The sequence below is a fragment of the Schistocerca piceifrons genome, chromosome 4 (assembly GCF_021461385.2).
Source record: "Schistocerca piceifrons isolate TAMUIC-IGC-003096 chromosome 4, iqSchPice1.1, whole genome shotgun sequence".
Classification (NCBI taxonomy): domain Eukaryota; kingdom Metazoa; phylum Arthropoda; class Insecta; order Orthoptera; family Acrididae; genus Schistocerca; species Schistocerca piceifrons.
The window spans coordinates 525,855,967-525,880,776 of record NC_060141.1 but is presented as its reverse complement, the minus strand read 5'-3'; the positions used below and the strand labels follow the sequence as shown (position 1 = coordinate 525,880,776).

Here is a 24,810-nt window from a genome sequence, read left to right as displayed (position 1 = left end):
AACGGCCTTGATACGCCTGGGCATTGAGTCAAACAGAGCTTGGATGGCGTGTACAGGTACAGCTGCCCATCCAGCTTTAATACGATACCACAGTGCATCAAGGGTAGTGATTGGCGTATTGTGACGAACCAGTTGCTCGGCCGCCATTGACCAGACGTTTCCAATTGGTGAGGGATCTGGAGAATGTGCTGGCCAGGGCAGCAGTCTAACATTTTATGTATCCATAAAGGCCCGAACAGGAAATGCAACATGCGGACGTGCATTATCCTGCTGAAATGGAGGGTTTCGCAGGGATCGAATGAAGGGTACAGCCACGGGTCGTAACACATCTGAAATGTAATGTCCACTGATTCAAAGTGCCGTCAACGCGAACAAGAGGTGACCGAGACGTGTAACCAGTGGCACCCCATACCATCACGCCGGGTGATACGCCAGTATGGCGATGACGAATACACGCTTCCAATGTGCGTTCACCGCGATGTCGCCAAACACGGATGCGACCATCATGATGCTGTAAACAGAAATGGATTCATCCGAAAAAATGACGTTTTGCCATTCGTGCACCCAGGTTCGTCGTTGAGTACACCATCGCAGGCGCTCCTGTCTATGATGCAGCGTAAAGGGTAGCCGCAGCCATGGTCTCCGAGCTGATAGTCCGTGCTGCTGCAAACGTCGTCGAACTGTTCGTGCAGATGGTTGTTGTCATGCAAACGTCCCCATCTGTTGACTCAGAGATCGAGACGTGGCTGCACGATCCATTACAGCCATGCGGATAAGATGCCTGCCATCTCGACTGCTAGTGATACGAGGCCGTTGGGATCCAGCACGGCGATCCGTATTACCTTCCTGAATCCACCGATTCGATATTCTGCATAACAGTCATTGGATCTCGACCAACAAGAGAAGCAATGTCGCGATACGATAAGCCGCAATCGCGATAGGCTACAATCCGACCTTTATCGAAGTCGGAAACGTGATGGTACGCATTTCTCCTCCTTACACGAGGCATCACAACAACGTTTCACCAGGCAACGCCGGTCAACTGTTGCTTGTGGATGAGAAATCGGTTGGAAACTTTCGTCTTGTCAGCACGTTGTAGGTGTCGCCACCGGCGCCAACCTTGTGTGAATGTTCTGAAAAGCTAATCATTTGCATATCGCAGCATCTTCTTCCCGTCGGTTAAATTTAGCGTCTGTGCCACGTCATGTTCGTGGTGTAGCAATTTTAATGGCCAGTAGTGCATTTGTTTTAGAAGCTGGTGGGTTCTCTAGTATCACTATTATCCAGCCCTGTAAGCATGCTGTGAACTTCAACTACTGGTAAGACCTTAGCAATTTGTTACTGATATTGCTTCACGGAAGAAATTACAGTTCCCTTTCAGTAGTTCCCTATCAGGAAAGCTTGTTTCCTTTCAACTTATTGGAAAGGCTCTACAATTGTAATCTTGGTTAAACAGTAACTTTTACTTGTAGTATAACCCAGTCAGACACTTATCTTTCTTGATTGTTAACAGCACTTACGTGTTGCTGGGAGAGCATCGATGTGCGCGGCTATGGACCATTTCCTAGCGCGGTTCGCTATTTGTTTGTAGTCGCGCGTCCTGGCTGCCTATGCTCAAACTGAGTACCTTATGCTGTCTGACTTAGACTGTTAACTAAATTTTGCTGTCCGACAACATGGCTTTTATTAACTCGCATCGCACAGGAAATTTTCTCTTTAATACTCAGTGCATGTTGTACCATTGTTCTAAGTTTTATTGAAAATTTTTTGGTGTAAAACTTTTCGGTAATCATTAAAGGCCAATTGTTATATTTGTTAATAATTAGTTTTTTGGGTGGCTGTCTAATGTCTTAGATTTGAATTCGTTTGAAGAGTTTTATCTAGAACTGTTAAATAATTTTAAATGGCTCATTTATTTAAAATTATTTAACTGAAAAATTTTGAAAAGGGCAATATTGTTAAGGTCTTATTTCTTGATGTTGTTTGAGGTTATTATTATTGTAATTCAACTGCTGCCTCATTAACCATTTTGAACGCCTTCGTGTCTGTAATGGCAAATTAACTTCAATTTTTCTACTTGTTTTTCAAAGGGGACCTGCTGTTGCAAAAACAATTGTTGTTGTCCAAGGATAAATAACGACAGTTAAAGGGGGCTAGTCCTTTCATACAGTTTCCCTGATGTTTATAATTCCCGAATCCAGTGATGATTATATGGATTCGGGACAACAGCGTCGCAATAAGAAGTAAAAGTAAAAACAGGTGCTTCCAAAAGGACTGTAGGATTGCTCGACTGGCTCCGACGAATAAACAATAGCTGAAATCGAGGAGGACGATTTAGAAAAGATTGCTGTATGGTGTGGCAGGTGGCAGTTGACGCTAAATAACGAAAAGTGTGAGGAGATCCACATGAGTTCCAAAAGAAATCCGTTGGAATTCGATTACTCGATAAATAGTACAATTATCAAGGCTGTCAGTTCAACTAAGTACCTGGGTGTTAAAATTACGAACAACTTCAGTTGGAAAGACCACATAGATAATATTGTGGGGAAGGCGAGCCAAAGGTTGCGTTTCATTGGCAGGACACTTAGAAGATGCAACAAGTCCACTAAAGAGACAGCTTACACTACTCTCGTTCGTCCTCTGTTAGAATATTGCTGCGCTGTGTGGGATCCTTACCAGGTGGGATTGACGGAGGACATCGAAAGGGTGCAAAAAAGGGCAGCTCGTTTTGTATTATCACGTAGTAGGGGAGAGAATGTGGCAGACATGATACGCGAATTGGGATGGAAGTCATTACAGCAAAGACGTTTTTCGTCGCGGCGAGATCTATTTACGAAATTTCAGTCACCAACTTTCGCTTCCGAATGCGAAAATATTTTGTTGAGCCCAACCTACATAGGTAGGAATGATCATCAAAATAAAATAAGAGAAATCAGAGCTCGAACAGAAAGGTTTAGGCGTCCGTTTTTCCCGCGCGCTGTTCGGGAGTGGAATGGTAGAGAGATAGTATGATTGTGGTTCGACGAACCCTCTGCCAAGCACTTAAATGTGAATTGCAGAGTAGTCATGTAGATGTAGATGTAGACATGTAGACGTTACGGAAAGAGCGTCGTTACGAACCTCCGGGAAAAGAAAACTGCAAGCTTGGTTGAGATCTCGCTTTGCCTTACGTGGCTCACCGCTGATACCATACCACAGGCAACAGAGGGCATAACTGGCACACTATGTGCCAATCTACGGTGTTCAGCGAGGAGCTTCGCCTGTATTTTTGGTGGTCAGATTGACAGCAAGGTGTTCGTAGATCACCCGATGGGAAATCAAAAGATGTACTGATTCTCGAGATTCATACCTCTTCAGATTCTTGAATCACGGTGTGGAGACATTCAGATATGAGAACAGGACTGATTTGGTAATTCTTTAAGGGAGCTGTTGGGTATAGAGTTCCTTACTCGTAGAGCGTCGGCACCCACTCCACGAAGAAATCATTGATGAGAGACGCCCCCTTGCAATGGTTTCGATCATTAACATTTAGATGTTCTTCGCTCGTAACATCGACCCAGTCAATACCCAGACCTGACGCAGAATTTCAGTGTCCTGCGTAATCGGAAACTTTAATAAAGAGAAGGTCTCATTTTACTCCCTTAATTATCCTTGTGTCAACGACCGTGCCGACATGGATACATCAGTTGTCGTCAGTTCACCGACGTTAAGCACTGTCGGACGGAGTCAGTACGTGAATTGGTGACTGTCTGGCTATAATACGTGTTGCAGTTTTCTCTTTGCCGGCCGGCTTGGCCGAGCGGTTCTAGGCGCTACAGTCTGGAAGCACGCGACCGCTAAGGTCGCAGGTTCGAATCCTGCCTCGGGCATGGATGTGTGTGATGTCCTTAGGTTAGTTAGGTTTAAGTAGTTCTCAGTTCTAGGGGACTGATGACCTCAGAAGTTAAGTCCCATAGTGCTCAGAGCCATTTCAACCATTTCAGTTTTCTCTTTGACTGAGTCAGAGGGGACCGAATGAATGGTGACGTACAGAACTGAATTAAATAAAAGTTTCTCCGCAGTCTTTCTCGGAGTGACGGCATATGACACTGCTGATCGCGATCCGTTCGTCGGATGGGATGTTAATGTCAGGGGATGTGGGAGGCAGCGCACAGCCGGCGGAAATGAGAATAGAAAGCGTGACCAATGGCGCATTGCGTAGTGTAACGTCGGCCTTCCGCATCGGTCAGATCGTGGATGAGAGCTCGACGACGACGTCGGCGTTCTGTAAGGAGGTGGTACATCGATGGCGTTTCGTGAGGCATATGGTCACTGGTGCAGGATCTTACATGGTCCCTTCCATGGGTCGTCGCACGAGTGAAGTGATCTGCGCTTTAGCACGATGCACTATCGTCTGACGGACGGGAGTGCAGTCACGAAGCACTGCATAATAAAAGTCCATGGTGCTCGCTTGCCAAGATTTGAAGTCTTTGCCATATCCCATCAGTGCACTGCGTAGAGCTGGTTTCGAGCAGGATAGCCACCAGGGTAAGGTGGATGTGTGTGCGGGACGACGTCGATGACTGAGGGCCCACGGATCCTCAACGATCCGTCGGCAATGAGGTACAGTCAGCTGGAAAACGTTTAATTTCCACAGGCCGCGGCTGTGCCACACCTGTTGGCGGGCGAGGACAACATTGCGGATGTAGGCGTCGTTGTCAGAGAAAGCCAGAGGCCATAAGTCGGCATGACGAGTGTCGGCAGCAAGGGAACGTGTGAGGTATATACGATCGAGGCGACTGAACGAATGCGCCGTATAGTATGTGAAACCTGCACGGGTGCCATGAACCTTTGTCCATGAGTCAACAAGCTGAAGTCTGTCGTTGATGACGGAGAGGGCCACACACGAGGAATGATGTGGAAGTTGGTCAGCAGGGCCTTGTGTGGAGTTGAAATCGCCACCGAGGACCATTTCATCCAGGGGACCCTCGAAAAGCGGCGTTATCTCTTTAGGAAAGATGTGTTGGTCACGACGTCGAGTGGAGCCTGACGGCCCATATACATTGAGGATGGGGACGCCGAACAGCGTGAAAGCCATCCCTCTGGTATTAGGAAGGTGCACTGCATCTTCAGCAGGGAGTCCAGAGCGGAGGAGGATGGCGACTCCACTAGTATTGTCAGAAGCAAGGGAGATACGTGCCGTGTAGCCAGTGGGGGCGTATAAATCAGCGACGATCATTTATTGGAGGAGGGCAATGTCGACATCAGCAGCGTAAATGGTCTCTCGGAACAGTGCCAGTTTGTGGGAAGCCCGAATGGTGGTCAGATGCATCGTCGCGATGCGGCACTGTTGTGAGCGTCCTCCCACCATTAGCACAGATGTTCCGGCAGAGATGTCCGGCCAGCGTGTCATATCCGACGCAGTCACTGTAGCAGCAATCACTTGGTGGAAGGTGGGTCAGGCACCTAAAAGGGCCACTGCCTGACGGGAGGGCCACCATTGCGATCTACTCCATCGTCGACATCATCAGCCCAGGAGACTGGAACAGGTGGCAAGGTACTATCGCACTCATCGAGGACGAGTTATGGTGACGCTGCTGTAGCGGGATCCAGGGACTCTCCCTCCCTGGAATCCATCGTTGTCGGGTTGGGTCGTTCCTCAGATGGGACATCAGGAGCGGCCACTCCTGTCGGCAGGGCCCTCGAAGATAGATCACTGTGGCTCTGAGCACTATGGGACTCAACTGCTGTGGTCATCAGTCCCCTAGAGCTTAGAACTAGTTAAACCTAACTAACCTAAGGACATGACACACATCCATGCCCGAGGCAGGATTCGAACTTGCGACCGTAGCGGTCTCGCGGTTCCAGACTGCAGCGCCTAGAACCGCACGGCCATTTCGGCCGGCATAGATCACTGTCTTGCATCCGCTCCACCGCCTGTGAAGCCACATGAAGAAGTGTGTCGCCGTATGGCGTTTGACTTCTCTTATTCCGTTTTCGGGGCGACCGCTGCTTTCGGAGGTGTTGTCCTGTATCAGAGTGTGGACGCTCAATATCCGTCTGGAGAAAAACAGAGGTAGGCATCGCACTCACATCGATGTCCGCTACCGCACTCACATCGATGTCCATCGTAGCGGACGGGCTGGTCATTGAGCTCTACAGAGTTGGTGGAGTAGTAGCCGTCGGAGGAGATGGTGCCGGTGAGGCCGTGGCAGCACCGTCATTTCCAGTGGGGAGTGCCGGAGGGAGAACAGGCACTTCCTGAAGTGACGCATCAGGACTGCGTACGGCTGTGGCGTAGCTGTCTGGTAAAGAAGTGATCGTCGCTTTGGGAGCTGCGTCACCGGTCGGGACCTGGATCAATCGTCGGAGAGGACAGTCTGACCGAACATTGCCCACCTGTCCGCAACTGGTACACGTCTGCCACTGGCCATCATACATAACGATGGCTGGCACACCACCTGTCAGCATTAGGATGGTACACGTCTGGAGAGTTCGATTTGATTTGGGAGACACCGTTCAACACTTGGTACGTCGTGAACGTCTGCCATTTTTCTGCCATGTGCCTCAGCATTGCCGTAGGGTCAGAAAGCTTCGACGATCCCGTCTTGTGGCACTTCGAAGGGGAGCTCAAAGACCCGAATTGTTCGAAGACCGAAACCAGCGTGATGTACCGTTACCTCTCCAATATGCCCGTCAGAATGCTTGAACTTGAGTCCATGTGCGTGTTGTCGAATTACCTCAGCACATGCTTCCTCCGTCGTCATCTTTATATAAACGATACTGCCAGTGATAGAGAAGTGAATACCTATCACTTCCTGGGGGTCCAGACGTAGCTCTTCGAGAATGAATTATTCAATTTCATAAGCACGTGGTCGTGCATGTTCGGCTTGGAATGTTACTTTAAGTGTCGCTCGGCGGTGACAGTGCGCCACGAGGTGCAGTAGTAATGGACGCTACACAACACGAAATACCGCGACCCGGAAGTAAACAACTGTAGTGCGCTGTCCGGCGCGCACAGCCGGTCCTTACGCGACCACGGCCAAAAGCCGACTGCCCCATCCGGTTCAAATGGCTCTGAGCACTATGGGACTTAACATCTATGGTCATCAGTCCCCTAGAACTTAGAACTACTTAAACCTAACTAACCTAAGGACAGCACACAACACCCAGCCATCACGAGGCAGAGAAAATCCCTGACCCCGCCGGGAATCGAACCCGGGAACCCGGGCGTGGGAAGCGAGAACGCTACCGCACGACCACGAGATGCGGGCTGCCCCATCCGGAACACAGCGTTATCGCAACTACGCGACTATCTCGGCTCGCTTTACGGCTGACCAAAATTTCCATCGAGCGCCACCTATCCGCAGTCCCTGTCCATTTCCTCCATGTTCGCTCTCAGAGATTCCCACAGTAAGTCGGACGTATTTGCGCATTCGCTTTGAAAAAGGCGGATCAATTGCCCAGCTAGGCAAATGAAATTACAGGGTGTTTCAAAAATGACCGGTATATTTGAAACGGCAATAAAAACTAAACGAGCAGCGATAGAAATACACCGTTTGTTGCAATATGCTTGGGACAACAGTAAATTTTCAGGCAGACAAACTTTCGAAATTACAGTAGTTACAATTTTCAACAACAGATGGCGCTGCGGTCTGGGAAACTCTATAGTACGATATTTTCCACATATCCACCATGCGTAGCAATAATATGGCGTAGTCTCTGAATGAAATTACCCGAAACCTTTGACAACGTGTCTGGCGGAATGGCTTCACATGCAGATGAGATGTACTGCTTCAGCTGTTCAATTGCTTCTGGATTCTGGCGGTACACCTGGTCTTTCAAGTGTCCCTACAGAAAGAAGTCACAGGGGTTCATGTCTGGCGAATAGGGAGGCCAATCCACGCCGCCTCCTGTATGTTTCGGATAGCCCAAAGCAATCACACGATCATCGAAATATTCATTCAGGAAATTAAAGACGTCGGCCGTGCGATGTGGCCGGGCACCATCTTGCATAAACCACGAGGTGTTCGCAGTGTCGTCTAAGGCAGTTTGTACCGCCACAAATTCACGAAGAATGTCCAGATAGCGTGATGCAGTAATCGTTTCGGATCTGAAAAATGGGCCAGTGATTCCTTTGGAAGAAATGGCGGCCCAGACCAGTACTTTTTGAGGATGCAGGGACGATGGGACTGCAACATGGGGCTTTTCGGTTCCCCATATGCGCCAGTTCTGTTTATTGACGAAGCCGTCCAGGTAAAAATAAGCATCGTCAGTAAACCAAATGCTGCCCACATGCATATCGCCGTCATCAATCCTGTGGACTATATCCTTAGCGAATGTCTCTCGTGCAGCAATGCTAGCGGCGCTGAGGGGTTGCCGCGTTTGAATTTTGTATGGATAGAGGTGTAAACTCTGGCGCATGAGACGATACGTGGACGTTGGCGTCATTTGGACCGCAGCTGGAACACGGCGAACGGAAACCCGAGGCCGCTGTTGGATCACCTGCTGCACTAGCTGTGCGTTGCCCTCTGTGGTTGCCGTACGCGGTCGCCCTACCTTTCCAGCACGTTCATCCGTCACGTTCCCAGTCCGTTGAAATTTTTCAAACAGATCCTTTATTGTATCGCTTTTCGGTCCTTTGGTTACATTAAACCTCCGTTGAAAACTTCGTCTTGTTGCAACGACACTGTGTTCTAGGCGGTGGAATTCCAACACCAGAAAAATCCTCTGTTCTAAGGAATAAATCATGTTGTCTACAGAACACTTGCACGTTGTGAACAGCACACGCTTACAGCAGAAAGATGACGTACAGAATGGCGCACCCACAGACTGCGATGTCTTCTACATCTTTCACATCACTTGCAGCGCCATCTGTTGTTGAAAATTGTAACTACTGTAATTTCGAAAGTTTGTCTGCCAGAAAATGTACTGTTGTCCCAAGCATATTGCAACAAACGGTGTATTTCTATCGCTGCTCATTTAGTTTTTATTGCCGTTTCAAATGTACCGGTCATTTTTGAAACACCCTGTATATGAATGCGTGGTGTCTGTTCTTTCGACATGTCAGAAACAACACGAATTCACATAATTGGATAGGATTAAGTTTTCCAATTAGGCGGATGAACAGCCCATCGTGGTCTCTCAGTCATTCATGCCATACGACTTTTTTTTTATCCATCGTTGTAGGATCTGAGCTTGCCGAGTGTTTTTGTTCGACGACGACGACGACGCCGCAATTCATTCTGCACGGGACACAATCACACAGGCTATATCTTTGGGTTATCAGATTTTTCCTTCGTCTGGCGTGGCAAATGGCAACCTACGACTTCTTCCTCAGATGAAAAAAGCCGTTTCATGGCAGGAATGGCAGACTGGCAACGAAATAATTTTTATGGTAGGAAATTTCTTGAAAAACAAAATGGAGATTTCTACAATGAACGTCTCCTCCACATCATTCACCGTTAGGAAAAATGTGTCATATTGAAGGGTAGAGGATGAGCAGCACCAAGTTTCATGGTGTCATCTTCATTTCGTCGAGATGATGAAACATTCACTTCCTCTCGTACTCCGCAGCAAATACAAAGTACACATTCTCACTATATAATGTACGAAATGTCAACGTATAAACTATAAATATCTCATTTTGATATATGAGTACTTATTTTTGTAGAATGTCGTTCAAACTGTAGCCGTATGTACTCGTCCATTAGTCTACGCTCATAAGAAATTCAACCGGAGAGAGCTACTGTGATGGATAGGTCACAATAGTGGCGCCACAGCGAATAAAATACGGGTGGCCGTGATGTCACCAGATTCTGCTCTAGCCGCCGACACTCTAGTGGCCAGAACGCTCAACATAAGCGAGTTTGATTATAACGGAATCTTGAGAGTCCAGTGCATCGCGCACTCCATCTCCAGTGTTTCGTCAACACCAGGCGTTTCCTGTGGCACTGAGGGGAGTGTGTGTACCTTGAGCTTCTCTATTCGGAGAAAACCGCCGGCTCCACAGTCAACTGCCGTAGGCTACAACGTGTTGACGGTAGCTGTCGCTGTGCGGAGCGAAGTAGCGCAGTTGTAAGATACTGGATCCGCATTTTGGGGACGACAGTTGAAAACCACCTAGGCCAACCAACTTTTAAGCTCTCCGTGGTTTACCTAACTAGCTTAAGGCAAATTCAGTGATGATAATGTAAGTACCTCGTCGCCGGAACTACGTTAAATTCTATTCTTCTTCCCTTTAGGTGTCGACTTCTGCGGGTAAAAACAGCGAATAGTCGCCGTACAGTGCCACAGATGATTTTTCATTTAAATGCAGGGCAACAGCGACCGCTGAACATCCACAGACCTCAGAACGACGTCTTATATGTGTGTCACAGGAGCTTACTGTAAGTGACAAGACACACAGCTTAGCAACGGTACTGAGCAACAGCCATTGAACACTCAAAGCAGGTAAACGGAAAAGAAAAAGTGAAAATGTCGGCTTGACTAATGAGTCACGGCACATGTTAGTTCGCCAATGGCAGGATAGGAATAGGTTGTAAACCACGTAAGGCATTGCGTCTACAGGGTGTTGTTCAGGAATGTGTTGGTTTTAATATGAGCTGAAACGGAGCGTATACTGAATCTAAGTCTCTCATCGGTGAATGATACAAGAACTTTCTGCGTGCTCAAGTACATCCGTTTGCTCACGTACAGCGTTCTATTAGTGACCTGTACCTGCAACAGGATAGAACATCAGTCCACCGGCCCTGAATTGCGTAAATGACGTAATTTCTATCCAAGATCGTAAGATCGTAACTACTAAGCAATAAGGATTTTTGAGTAGCGGCTGTGAGCCATGTCGGATGCTATCGATATTGTGTGTGGTTAGACACTTTTGACTGTTACTAAGCAACAGCTTCGAGCGTGGCGCTACAGAGGGCATGCGCGCGGAGTTACGAGCGTTTCACAGACGTACAGGCTCGATAGCTAGAGTCTCTGTCTGGTGGTCAAGAATCAAGGTTCCGCCTGGCAACGGCAGCGCCGTCTCCTCCGAACGGACAAGCAGAGCGGGCGCCTCCACAGAAGGGCGTGGCTGAGTGCACCACGTCAGCACCGGCGGCTGCGCGAGTGTGCGAGCTGGAGGCGATGGGGCCAACTAGACATAGGGCGAAGAAATCGCCGGGTCGTGGGGTGCGGCTAGAGGAAGGCTGATATACAACTGGGCGCTTGGGATATCCCCTGCTTAGCCGAAAGAGCTAAACTTGATGAGCACGTTTGAGAACAAGAAGCGTTGCATATCGATCGCGCGGTCCCCGAACGACATATATCGACAGCGCGGCTCTAATGGCGGCAAGTAAGGATACTGTTTATCGTGGTGACTAGCGCGATGACAAAATACGAAGATTAAGTTAACACTGATTACAAAGGAAACTAATAATTTCTAGATGTGCTGGTTACAAGGAAAGGTGAGAACCTGCACAACAGCGTGAATCGAAAACCAATGCACACGGACCGATACTGCACAAACTTTCAAACCATTACCCAAGCCAGTGAAGAAGAATAATCAATTCGCTCATAACGCACACAAAACAGATATATGAGCCACAGGACGTCGGATGGAACACCTGGAATGCAGCAATGGGCACTTCGGCAGTTGCACAAGAAAAGTCATGACACGTAACACCCAGCGAAGTGACACTCCGGAAGAAGAAATGTCGGGTAGGGCTTTCTACTATACATCTCCAGAATGACGGACAAAATTGGCCGTATATTGATTGCTAAACACAAAGTAAACAGTATTTACAAACCGACCAAGGTTTCTCATTCGGAGAGGTGGAAGGCAACCCATTTTTCCTCAAGAGGAGCAACTAGAGAAGATACAGCTGTGGTCTGGAGCAAAGTCGACGTTGTGATTGGTCTCATAGATGTTCCATTGAGTTCAGAACGAAACCCTGGTGAGGTCAGTCCATTTCAGGAATGTTATTGTCCACAAGCCATTGCCTCAGTGGTACCGTCTTACGACACTGTGCATGTTCATGCTGGTACAAACGATCATCGTCTGCGAACTGTTCCTTTTATTGCATGCAGTACACAGTGCCGTAATATGAGGTCATTGCCTTCCACATCTTGCGTTTCTTAAGCACTATAAGTGGACCATACCCTACCCGCGAAAATCACTTCACTGTTGGAACTACACGTTGTGTCAGATAACATTGTTCAGACATCGGCCAATCCCAAACCCTTCCATCGGATTCCACAGAGTATAGCGTGATTCATCTCTCCAAATGACTCGTTTCGAGTCGTCCACTGTCCAGTGGCGTCGCACCTCAAATGCAACTCAGCAGTGACCACAGAAGGTCCAGTAATGAGAAGCTGCTCGACTATTCTGTTCAACGCCCTACGCACATTCTGCTGGCACTTTGGAATTCAGGAATGATTCCGTCCTCTGCTTTCACGCGATATTTTAGAATCAATCTCTGCAGTGCTCGGGGGTCCCTGTCCGTCTGTACATGAGGTCTATGTGGCCTTGGATTAGATGTGGTTGTTCCTTTCCGTTTGCATTTCACAGTCGTATCACCACCTGTCGACTTGGCCAGCATTAGAACGGTTGAAATATTCTTGACGGATATGTTACTCAGTGACTAGTCCACGTTCGAAGTCACTGAGTTATCCTGACCGACCCACTTTGCTGTTGCTGCTTCTCTTCTGACAACATGATACTGACCACCTTCGTTTACACAGCAGGGGCCGCCGTCACATCTAGTGGTCAATCCCTCAATACGTGGGGGCGTACGGACTCTTCTGATCAGATTGTGTTCTCCGCAGTGGCTGCCACCCGACTTCAAGCCGTACAATTAAAGTAAATACGCGTATCGAAACATATTGCTACCTTACTGTTCTATGCATATGCATTTCATGACGCACGCGGTGATTATACCTTTGTCAGTGCTTACTGTGGAAACCCTCGTTTCTTAGGTGGACTACCCAATTCAGTACTAGTGTGATCATTGAACCATGACGTTTAAATCGTTCAAATGGCTCTGAGTACTATGGGACTTAACATCTGAGGTCATCAGTCCCCTAGAACTTAGAACTACTTAAATCTAACTAACCTAAGGACATCACACACATCCATGCCCGAGGCAGAATTGGAACCTGCGACCGTAGTGGTCACGCGGTTCCAGACTGAAGCGCCACACCAGCCGGCCATGACGTTTAGTGCTGGCCGCTGACCTCTGGCGGCCATCTCCAGTACCCAGTTTGGAATAACGTCCTTTTCCGCCTTTCCCGGCTTTGAGATTATTGCTATAGCTCATGCTTATTCTGTGCTCCGCCGTCTGACAGTTATTCCTCATTTCTGGTTATACAAAGAGAACTTTACTTTTTGTTGACGTGTCTTTAAACATACGTTTTGTGTGCGAGTCGCTACTCCGAATCATCTTGCATCCAACGCAAAATAGTCATGTGTGGTTCCAGTCTGTCACCACTATCGAGTAAGATTCGAGTCACATTTTCTTCTTCGCAATAGAGTGTTCGAATAATGGAAACTGAATGCAGCTGACTTTCTTTGTCACATACTGTATTAGCTACTGCATGAATTACCAAGTGAAGAGATCAGACACGTACAATGAAAGTGAAATGTCGACACCGCATGATGTCACATCCTTTATGCGCCAATCGCCGGCCGAGTACAATCCGCCAATTACCGGACGTCAACGGACTACTCGGAAGATAGAAGAGCAGTTCCCGCCCACTTAGTTGTAGATCATCGTCCAGAGCTGATTTAGACAGGGAACGTCGTTTAGTGAACTCTAAGAATTGGACAGACTGTTGTTGTAATTGCATTTGCAATGCACTGTGAAGGTTACCGACGATTATTTGCACTTAGCCACTGAGGGCCTTTATTGTGTTATATTACAAGCAGTGTTGCAAACTTCAATATTCAGCTAGTCACAAAGATAAGGAAACCTTTTTAACTCATTTGTGAGACTGTGTTACTAATCTGTTGGAGTGTTGTGGAAACTACGTTCTCCTACCCTGATACCCTTAACATCGACAAATGTAATGTATTGCGAATACATAGAAAGAAGGATCCTTTATTGTATGATTATATGATAGCGGAACAAACACTGGTAGCAGTTACTTCTGTAAAATATCTGGGAGTATGCGTGCGGAACGATTTGAAGTGGAATGATCATATAAAATTAATTGTTGGTAAGGCGGGTACCAGGTTGAGATTCATTGGGAGAGTGCTTAGAAAATGTAGTCCATCAACAAAGGAGGTGGCTTACAAAACACTCGTTCGACCTATACTTGAGTATTGCCCATCAGTGTGGGATCCGTACCAGATCGGTCTGACGGAGGAGATAGAGAAGATCCAAAGAAGAGCGGCGCGTTTCGTCACAGGGTTATTTAGCAACCGTGATAGCGTTACGGAGATGTTTAATAAACTCAAGTGGCAGACTCTGCAAGACAGGCGCTCTGCATCGCGGTGTAGCTTGCTCGCCAGGTTTCGAGAGGGTGCGTTTCTGGATGAGGTATCGAATATATTGCTTCCCCGTACTTATACCTCCCGAGGAGATCACGAATGTAAAATTAGAGAGATTAGAGCGCGCACGGAGGCTTTCAGACAGTCGTTCTTCCCGCGAACCATACGCGACTGGAACAGGAAAGGGAGGTAATGACAGTGGAACGTAAAGTGCCCTCCGCCACAGACCGTTGGGTGGCTTGCCGAGTATAAATGTAGATACCTGACCCTGGGGCATAGCTGTGTAACAGTGCCACTGAGAAATTGTCTTAAAGGTGTACTGCACCAAAAGCCGTTTCACGAACTCACAAACTCGGACTACCGTAACAACATAGTAGCAATGAGGCCTTTCAAAACTGGTGACGAGGTTTTACAAAATCTCCAGCGAACCCAACAAAAAGACGAAGAGTGAACACACCCGAATTAATGTCCTCTTCCCCTGATTGTTTCTATCAGCGTGACAATGCATATTGCCATAAAGCATTTAACATTACTGAAATGGACTGGTATTCAGAGACTCCTGATCTGAACCTTTGTGATGAGTTAGAGCGTCGACTTCGCTTCGGGCCCGAGCCTCCAACATCACTACCTTCTCTGGTTTCGGCTCTTAAGGAAGAATAGTCTGCCATTGCTCCACAGACATTCAGACACCACGTTGAAAGTGTCCCCAGCTGAGTTCGAGCCGTCATAAAGGCGAAAGGTGGACACACCCCACATTAATCTCTATTAATAGGTGTTTTGATCGCACAGTTTAGATGTCATAGAATTATGAGTTAGCAACATGTTTGGACACATGTATTTAGTTTAATTGTACAGTTAGAAGTCAGGAGACAGCTGAAACGGAGAGCGCGTTCTGCTAGCGTGGCGGATATTTCGTACGCCTTAACCGGTGCGCACCCAGTTTGCCTGGGAGTGTGGCAGGCGGGTATTTAAGTCCGAAAGGGCCCGCCACTTTCCACCTATTGCAATGCGGCGCTGGTCCACATTAGAGCTATAAAACCGCTGGAGCACAGATACAACACGCCACCACGGACTGACTTCTCAGAAAGCATAATAACCGGGGAGCGACAATTCTGCACCAATTTGTGAGCAGCGGGAAAGGAGTCGACCTTCGGCGACCGCTGGAGGCAGGCTGGAGCGGGCGGGGCTGCGCCGTCCGAGTCCAGGTGGGGGCGACGAGCGGCGCAGAGGTCGCTCCGCCAAGGAAAAGCGCCGGCCTCTCTTTTCCTGGCCGTCCCTGAGGTCAGCCGCCAGCCCGGCGCTCAGTTTCCCCCTCATTAAAATGGCCGCACGGCAGTGGCCAGCGCTCCAGAGGTCGTAGGTCACTGGTTACGAGGAAAAAAGAACTCTCGACAGACGAGCGTTCCCTGTCTTTCTCCTAGTGTGCAATTTTTAGAAGCAGGTGTTCATTCGTGAAGCACCAAACAAATATGAGCAGAATATTGCAGCGCCAAATTGCATGCTGAAGAACGCGCGTCCGGAGCTGAGGTCGCTAACGAGGAGCTCGGGCCGTGAGTAACCAGTTCAAAACCTGGCGGTGGAAGAACTTTCCACGGTCAGTAAATGACCGCCGGTTGGGGTGTATAGTTTTTGGCTGTCGTACTTAGTAGCGAGGTGCAATTCTGAGACGTTGCTTTCTTTCTTGCTGCTGAAGAAGACGCGTCAGTAGAATTGCTCTCTACCAAAACTACGGTTCGGTATACTACATAAATGACATAGTAAATGGTAGGATTACCGTTAATATTTCGTAGCATTGTAGGGAAAGAAAGATAAATGAATGTGTAAGAGATAAACTAGAACCCCACGATTGCTCTCTCTTTTTTGTGGTTTGATTGTATTGCACGTAATTAGAACAGCACATCATTATTAATCCTCTATTTATTTTATATCCTTACAGAATAAAAACTACATTTTATAAGTAACAAAAATTAGTTGATCACGTAACTTCTGCGCTTTTATGTAACCAAAGCAATTACTTGTGATGCAAGTACAGTTTACGTGCACAAACATGAAAAATATATGGAATAATTATTGTTATTTTGTGCTGAATAGAACGTTCATCGTGGTCAGAGGCAAGAGTTTCCTGCTATTATTGATAAATGCGAAAGTTATTAGTGAATAACAGAACCATGTTTTATATGATTTCGACGAAGTAGTGAAGCGACGACTGATATATTTTCGTTTTCCGTTTCTTTTTCAAAAATGGTTCAAACGGCTCTGAGCACTATGGGATTTAACTGCTGAGGTCATCAGTCCCCTAGAACTTAGAACTAACTAACCTAAGGACATCACACACATCCATGCCCGAGGCACGATTCGAACCTGAGACCGAAGCGGTCGCACAGTTCCAGACAGTAGCGTCTAGAACCGCTCAGCCACCCCGGCCAGCCGTTTTTTTATTTTACCTTTTTTATTTTACCTTTTTTAAGGAAATTGCTATTTCTAGCGCTATATGATAAATCTATATTGTTTTCTTTATTTTTAATACATCATCCCTCTCTTTCACTTCACAAATCAGCAATTTTCGAATAAAACCTGAATTAAACATTGAAAAGTTCAATTTTGCTGTATATACTGTTTATTTTTAAGTAACGCCTAGTAAGGCACTGATCCTATACGTATGCAAATCGACCGTTATGGGGTAGAGCCTGATAGGTATGCAACACACCACGTAGAGGTAACGCCGGTACGACCTTAACTCATTAAAGCTACAAGGGAAAACTACTGTAGTCCAGCTTACTTATGACAGCCTACGTTAGCCTACGGTAGTTGTATAACTCTACACGTTGGCGTACGCCCGGAGCGTAAGGTGCTCCTGAGTTCGCTGCATGATGTAATTTAGGTACCGTCAGTGACGGAAATATCAGTTCGTGGACCCGAATCTGATTGTTTTTAACACCTTTCCAGGTAGCGGCGTTGAATATTAGTGATTAATATGTCAAAAACCTCTGATACCTTTTTCCCTCATTTTCATGCAGACTGTCTGACAAAACGCAACAATTTTACCAAGAAAGACTTTGTATTCGAGGTGGAAACTACAGTTATTGTTTGTTCTGAAAATAATTTATTGGTTTGATTGTGTCAGACAGTAAATTATTTTGAAAACGAAATACGCTTATAGAAGTTTCCGCATAATCACCCTTCAATGTGACACTTCTCCCAGCACTGAATGATTTGGCGGAGACCTTGGTTGTAGTAGTCGGCATTTGGCTGTTCAAAAAACGTTCCTTCTAAAAAATTATCTCGTTATCAACCATGTACTTAACTAATGTAATTTATTTTTATAAATTCCAGTCATTGATGACAAGCAAATTGCTGTCAGTCGATTTCGGGCTATAATGACCATCTTCTGATCTCCATAAAACAGAAGAAGTCTCTCATTTTCGTACCTTGATAAAGGCAAAATAGCACCAAATAACGACAATTTGTGGTCATTGACTGGAATTGAAGAAAGAAATTCTCTGCTTCCTGGATAACTGTCTTCATTGGTTGGTTGGTTGTTTCGGGGAAGGAGACCAGACAGCGAGGTCATCGGTCTCATCGGATTAGGGAAGGACGGAGAAGGAAGTCGGCCGTGCCCTTTGAATGGAACCATCCCGGCATTTGCCTGGAGCGATTTAGGGAAATCACCCAAAACCTAAATCAGGATGGCCGGACGCGGGATTAAACCGTCGTCCTCCCGAATGCGAGTCCAGTGTCTAACCACTCCGCCACCTCGCTCGGTAACTGTCTTCATTCCCTACTACGCCGTAGCTTATATAATTACAGGAAGTCCGAAGTTCGTGGTTCTCGCCTTCAGGTGTAATGTCATTATAGTGATGTGGTTTATATTCGAAAAGGCGCACGCACTTCTAAGGCTAGTTTTCGAGTCCTTTAACTATTTCTAATCATTGGTTCCCCTCCTACACTGACTTATTTTTTCACCCGACGAATATATAATGAAACCAGGGAGCCTTGCTCAATGCCTCACTGAATCGTAAAACGGTTTTCTATCTCCGTTTTATATTTTTTTAATCCCTTGACATCTTGTATGAAAGGACGTTGTGGGCTGTTATCCAACAGTATTACGTAACTTCGCCATAAATTATACGAGGCGCAACTCGTTTAGTGACCTGACATGCATCTCGATGTGTAATAAATTTACGTCAGGTTGTGCTAATACATCACACCACGCGATAACAGCTCTTTCCCACTACACTTGTAACCGCTCAGCAACGTAGCGTTACCGAAACTGGAAACCAATGTTGTGCACTTACTTCTAAGAGTAAATACTGAATATATAACTAAGCCCAAGAAGAACCATTAAACTGTTGGTATAAAGCTCTTGAGGATACTACAATTTACTGATACAGCACCATTCTGTTCAAAGTTGTCCTATGGCGTCGTTTGGCTTTGACGTGTCGTAGGAAACTTTATACAAAAGTGACCGCTGAGAGTACTTCCGCCTCAGAGGAACCGTGATTTCGGCGATAGCGCCAGTGCTTGAGACACGCCTAGGAATTGGTCTTCGTGTTATTCTGGGAAACGACGCTCACCGCTACGGCGTTTCATAGGTTCTCGGCCATTTCGATAGTCAAACATAAGGACAAACTTAACGCACAAGATTAAGTATCAATCAGCACGTCACTCCATGTTTCAGCTATTCCTCGGTCGATCGAGGAGTCTTTGGTTTGGTGTATACAGTGCAAGGCAATTCGTTTGTACTGTCCAGGACTTAATAAACGTCGGCCAGCTCAAAGATCAGAGAAGTAGTCAACATATGTAGCATTTCCCAACTTTTTGACAATCCTGCAGATGCAACGCTTTACATTTCAGATTTCCCGCACCGAAATCAAGCTTTATGGTGAGCTAGCCTAAAAATTCGTCTAATTCTGTGCGCCCACGTCTTCAGCACTCACATAACATTGTCTCCCTTACGAGAGACTATTTAGCAACAAGAAAAATTACATTTAGAAAGTCGCGTCATTCTTTTTCAAAAAGACTCTTCTTGGTATGTGGGCGCGTCGTGGTATAAGACTACCAGCGTTTCAGGTATTACATCAGGCAGACTTAATCAGGGATTCACCCTGATTAACACTGCCTGCAAGAGTAGCCGAAAATTTTGTAGTTTTTCGTATCACGGGTCGGTCACATAGCCAGAAGAATCTTACCGAATGCTCTTCGGCCGCGAAAGCCTACCATCTACATCTACATACACACTCCGCACGGTGCATGACGGAGGGTGCTATTTACCAGTTCGTTATTTCCTTTCTTTTCCCACTTGCAAAAGGAGCGAGGAAAAAGCGACTATCTATATGCTTCAGTACGAGTCCTGAATTCCCTTGTCTTCGCGGCTCTTACGCGAGATGTATGTTGGCGGCAATGGAATAATTATGCAGTCTGCCGCAAATGCCGGTGCTCTAAACTACCACAATAGTATTTCGTTGAAATAACGTACGTAATATTCACATGTTGACGAAACCATCAACAACAAATCCAGCAGCGCGCATCAGAATTGCTTCCATGTCTTAACGACCTGGCGGGGATCCCACACACTTAGACAGTACTCACAAATGAATCGTGTAAGTGTTCTTCACGTGGTCGCCTTCACGTATGAACCATGTTTTCCTAGAATGCTTCCAATAAATCATGCAATATTCTGTTCAAAGTTTGTAAGTTTGTCTATTAAGAATTTACTACTGATGGACAATGATTTATAACGTTAAACGTTTCTCGAAAGTAAAGTGGTTCTCAACACCAAAACTGGTTGAACACCAGAGTGCTTTATTAGTTATCATCCTACTAGAGACAGCTCGACATTCGTCCGAAGAACATATACATTTAGTTATGGGGGACCTATAGTTAAACGTGGAACATTAATCGACGTACAACTTGATTTTTCCCCACGTTTACAGTACTTAGAAAGGCCATTCAGAGAGTTGTTATTTTTTCAGCTCATGCAAGCCATAGCCTGAATCACCTGTTGTGCCCTTTTTATGCTGGCTGCGGAAAGTACATTCGGCCAGAATGTTTAGATAAATAAATATGGTCAAATCGTGATAATAGAGTGAATTTTCTGACCACATTAAAATCGCCAGAGAGTAGGAGGAAGAGGAGAAGGGGAAGGAAGAGGAGTAGGAGGAAGAGGATAAGAAGAAACCTTCCTTCATGATGTAGCAGTTTTGACGAAGAGTATCATGTTTTTGGGAGGCGACGTACTGCAAGGCGAGCAATGTCCTCATATGCCTGAGGTGTTGCCTCATATTTTAATATATAAACTAATATCTATATTTGGCACTTGACTCACTGCCTTCTTAATTCAATTGCTTCCTTACAAAAGTACCGCGAAAAAAGAGATAGTTCAGAAAAATATTGTGCTCGTCAGACTACTTCTTGGGAAACGCATGTTACACATCTGTGAACACTTGCGTTGAGCTGACGTGATCAGAGCGCGACAGGCAGGGGATTACACAGTGCCGAAGATACGCTCGATGGGCCCTCGCAAAGTGGCGACGGTCGCAGATGTACGGAAGAGAGAAATTCCGGAGAGACAACAGTCAATGGAGTGCGGTCACGGTCTGAACTGTACGAGGGAAACTGAAAAAGAATTGACTGACCTTAAAAAATCATCTCGAGGTTGCAAGTTAGGCGCGAGTATCAAGAGTGAATAACAGTCAAAGTGCTGCGTTCATTTCAGTGCTCGCTGAAGTGTCTTAACATGACTCACAAATATGGTTCAGTCGGTACTAGCTATGTACATTAGGAGTCGGTGACAAGAATCTAAATGACTGATAAGAATTAGTAACTCAAAAACGAATAAAATTGTGGTCTGTTAATTTCATATTCTCACGAATATCACGACAATAATCTACACTGACGGCTCCATGGTGGCAACGAGGCTGTCAACCGGGGTTCGTCATATTGATAAAAGTAAAACAAAGCATATTATTGTCATCTCTCCCCTACTTGGGCGTAGAGTGCAAATCAAGATACATTTTCACCCCGAGGACAATTTGATTCAGTATTCATGAATAGATATCCCATGTCATTGACTTACAAGTTACGCAGTCAGATTGTATTAAATAATCCCACTGCACAACAAGGAGTTAAATAACAATTACATGGATATGAAGCGTAAAAATTAGTATTAAACTACATACAAAACATTCAGTAGTAGTGCACTTAATTTATGCTTGGCTTCCGGCGTCAGAATAAAACCACCAATTTTATTTCAGTACTACAACTTTCAATGTCAACTTGACATCCAGTAACAATAGACGAACTATAATACAGTTAACTTCCTTTGTGTCCATTATAATTATCCGGGCTGTTATGCCGTGGTCGGTTGATGAATTCTGAGGTGATTCCAACGTTTCGTCTCCGACTGCGGGAGACATCTTCAAGGGGGTCCGTAGCTTGATGGAAGGTCCAACACACACACTGGCTCGCTACTGACTGCCGCTAAATTCCGTGTCCGCGCGCCCCCGTGCCGCGGCGTGACGTCACGTGTTTTGAAAACGTCAGTGCAATTGGCCGCTGTCCGTCGCCGGTATATGGATGCCGGTGTTAAAGAAGATGTGTACCACTCGTCCACTACTGGGTGAGATGGCAGTGTCTGGCCGTGCCGGCACGCGGCCATTGCCCGGGATGGGACGAGCAGCGGCCCTGAATGACTGCAGCGTGCTGCCCGCGTCAATGGCCGTAAACGTGTCCGCGAGACTTTCGCTGGGCTCCCCACGCCTGGAGTGAGAGAGCAGCGACCAGTGGGGAACACGTTCTTAATTGTCGGCTGCAGGCTGCAGGAAGCCTCGGCCCGCTTCCCTAACGAGCTCTCCACTTGCGGTCAGGCCCCATTATTGAAAACAGCGGTCGTGCTCCAGTTAGATCTCGCGGAGTAACAAGCTGCTTCGGCGTGTTGATTTAATTTCAGTCTCTCTTTTTTTTTTTTTACGAACCTGCTGCCTGTGTCGCAGATCTGGCCCTCGCTTTAATAGCTAGTGCAAGGGCGAGCCATTCACCTCATAAAAAATGTAAAGCAATTTTCATACCAAGGTTTGGTTTGACTACCACTATACTTTACGACACCAGGATTTACTGTAGATGATACATCCATGCCAAGTCACTCACTTAATCACTGGGGACGTGAAGTTTCAATTTAGTGGCAAATTTTTTGGACCAATCTCGGTGCATATTATATACATTCATCCTATATATTCGTAGGCAACGGCCTTGCCGCAGTGGATACACCGGTTCCCGTGAGATCACCGAAGTTAAGCGCTGTCGGGCGTGGCCGGCACTTGGATGGGTGACCATCCAGACCGCCATGCGCTGCTGCCATTTTTCGGAATGCACTCAGCCTCGTGATGCCAATTGAGGAGCTACTCGACCGAATAGTAGCGGCTCCGGTCAAAGAAAACCATCATAACAACCGGGAGAGCGGTGTGCTGACCACACGCCCCTCCTATCCGCATCCCCTCATCTAAGGATGACACGGCGGTCGGATGGTCCCGATGGGCCGTTTGTGGCCTGAAGACGGAGTTCTTAGTGTTATATATTCTCACCGCTGTTGTCAACGTTTCGACGTTGGAGCTGCTACCTTTTAACCAAGTGGTTCCTAGCTCCTCAGTTTGCATCACGAGGCAGAGACAGCCCCAGTCCAGTCAGTAACCCAGGTCTCCCCCCCCCCCCCCCCCCACACACACACACACACACACACACACACACACACACACACACACACACACACACACACACACACACACACACACACACACACACACACACAAGAGTGCCTGTCGCGTTAACCACTCAACTACATAAGCGGGCTCCGAAGAGTCGTCAGGAACATTTTCTCTGGTGTATCTGGAGATATTTGCAATTTCGTTTTGGCAGCGTGCAGCTGGAGTCAGCCCAGAGAAATACTGCTCATCAGACATTTCATAATGACGCCTAGCGTCGATAAAGAGCATCGGTTTGTTTCCCATTACAATCAAAACCATTTTTAAACTGGAGTTTCGCATGGCCATTCGGTATAGCGATCTGAAATTAGTCTGTTGCCTTATTCGTTCCATTGATATGCAATAGCAGAGACAGTAAAACAGGAAGTATAACCAATAGGACGCACGGGGTAGCCGCGCGGTCTAGGGGGCCTTGTCACGGCCCGCGTGGCTCCCTCGTCGGAGGTTCGAGTCCTCCCTCGGTCATGGCTGTGTGTGTGTTGTCCTTAGCGTAATTTAGTTTAAGTTAGATTAAGTAGTGCGTAAGCTTAGGGACCGATGGCGTCAGCAGTTTGGTCTCATAAGACCTTACCACAAATTTCCAAATTTATGACCTGTACTCCAACAGCGACTGGGCAGCGCTTCTGCATAGCTGTTGCAGCCAGCACGAAACACGACGTGCTGTCAGTGATGCAGTACTGGTTATTCTTCGTGTTTTACTGTTCCTGCTAATACATACCGACAATGGGAATAACACACTAGCCTACTCTGAGACCATTTCATCGAATGGATACGGGAAATTCTATTTTAAAAATGATTTTGCTGGTAACTGCAAACAAAGTGACACCTTCCAACGACGCCAGGTGTCGCATGAAAGACGTTATGAGCAGTATTTGTTTCGGATGACTCCAGATACACTTTGAAAAAAAAAAAAAAAAGAAAAGAAACAGCTGCTGAAAGACCAGAGAAAACGTGCCTGACTGCTCTTAGGAAAGACATCCTGTATATGGTGTCCCTGCAGGAGTGATCAGTGTTAAAGGATATGACAGCAACGATCATTAGAAGAAAAAAAGTGAAGTAAATATAAGAGCTAAAATGCCTACTTAAAGGACTTGAGCACTTAGTTCATCTTCGATACTGTGAAACAAGCCTCTTATATTGCAAGCTTTTTGCTTTTCATATTTTGAGAACTGGTAGTATGGGCCAAAGTATGAAAAGAAGTCCAGTAAACATAGTCTCAGAAGTGCATACCTTAACAGCAATTAACGCAAGAGCAAGCAAAGAGCTTTCAGTACAAGGGTTTTTTTTTCACTGTATTGAAGACGACGAAGTGCTCACAGCTCTTGAGGCATGCATTTTAGAGCCCATGTTTACTGGACATTTTTCTTCGAATGGTCGTTCCTGTTATATCCCTGAATATTGACCACTCCTTCTGGAACACCCTGTGTATTGTTTCACGACGAGTAGTAAATATTTTAGAAGGTGGTAGTTTACCCTAATTCAAATACAGTTTATGTTCAGTTTTAGAGATACGGCTATTAGAATGTAACCCAAACGAACATTCACAGAAGGTGTTAAGCTGAGGCTGACGATTAAGGTCAAAGTTGAATTCTTAAATTCCAT

General features: G+C 46.4%; 1 protein-coding gene and 1 pseudogene across 1 annotated transcript in view; one reads left to right on the top strand and one right to left on the bottom strand.

Moving 5' to 3' along the window:
• The window catches only part of LOC124795104, a 600,254-nt gene that overhangs the window by 557,359 nt on the left and 18,085 nt on the right, over positions 1–24,810 (bottom strand). The gene's annotated exons all lie outside the window — the stretch shown is intronic.
• LOC124797084 lies at positions 22,690–22,807 on the top strand (annotated as a pseudogene).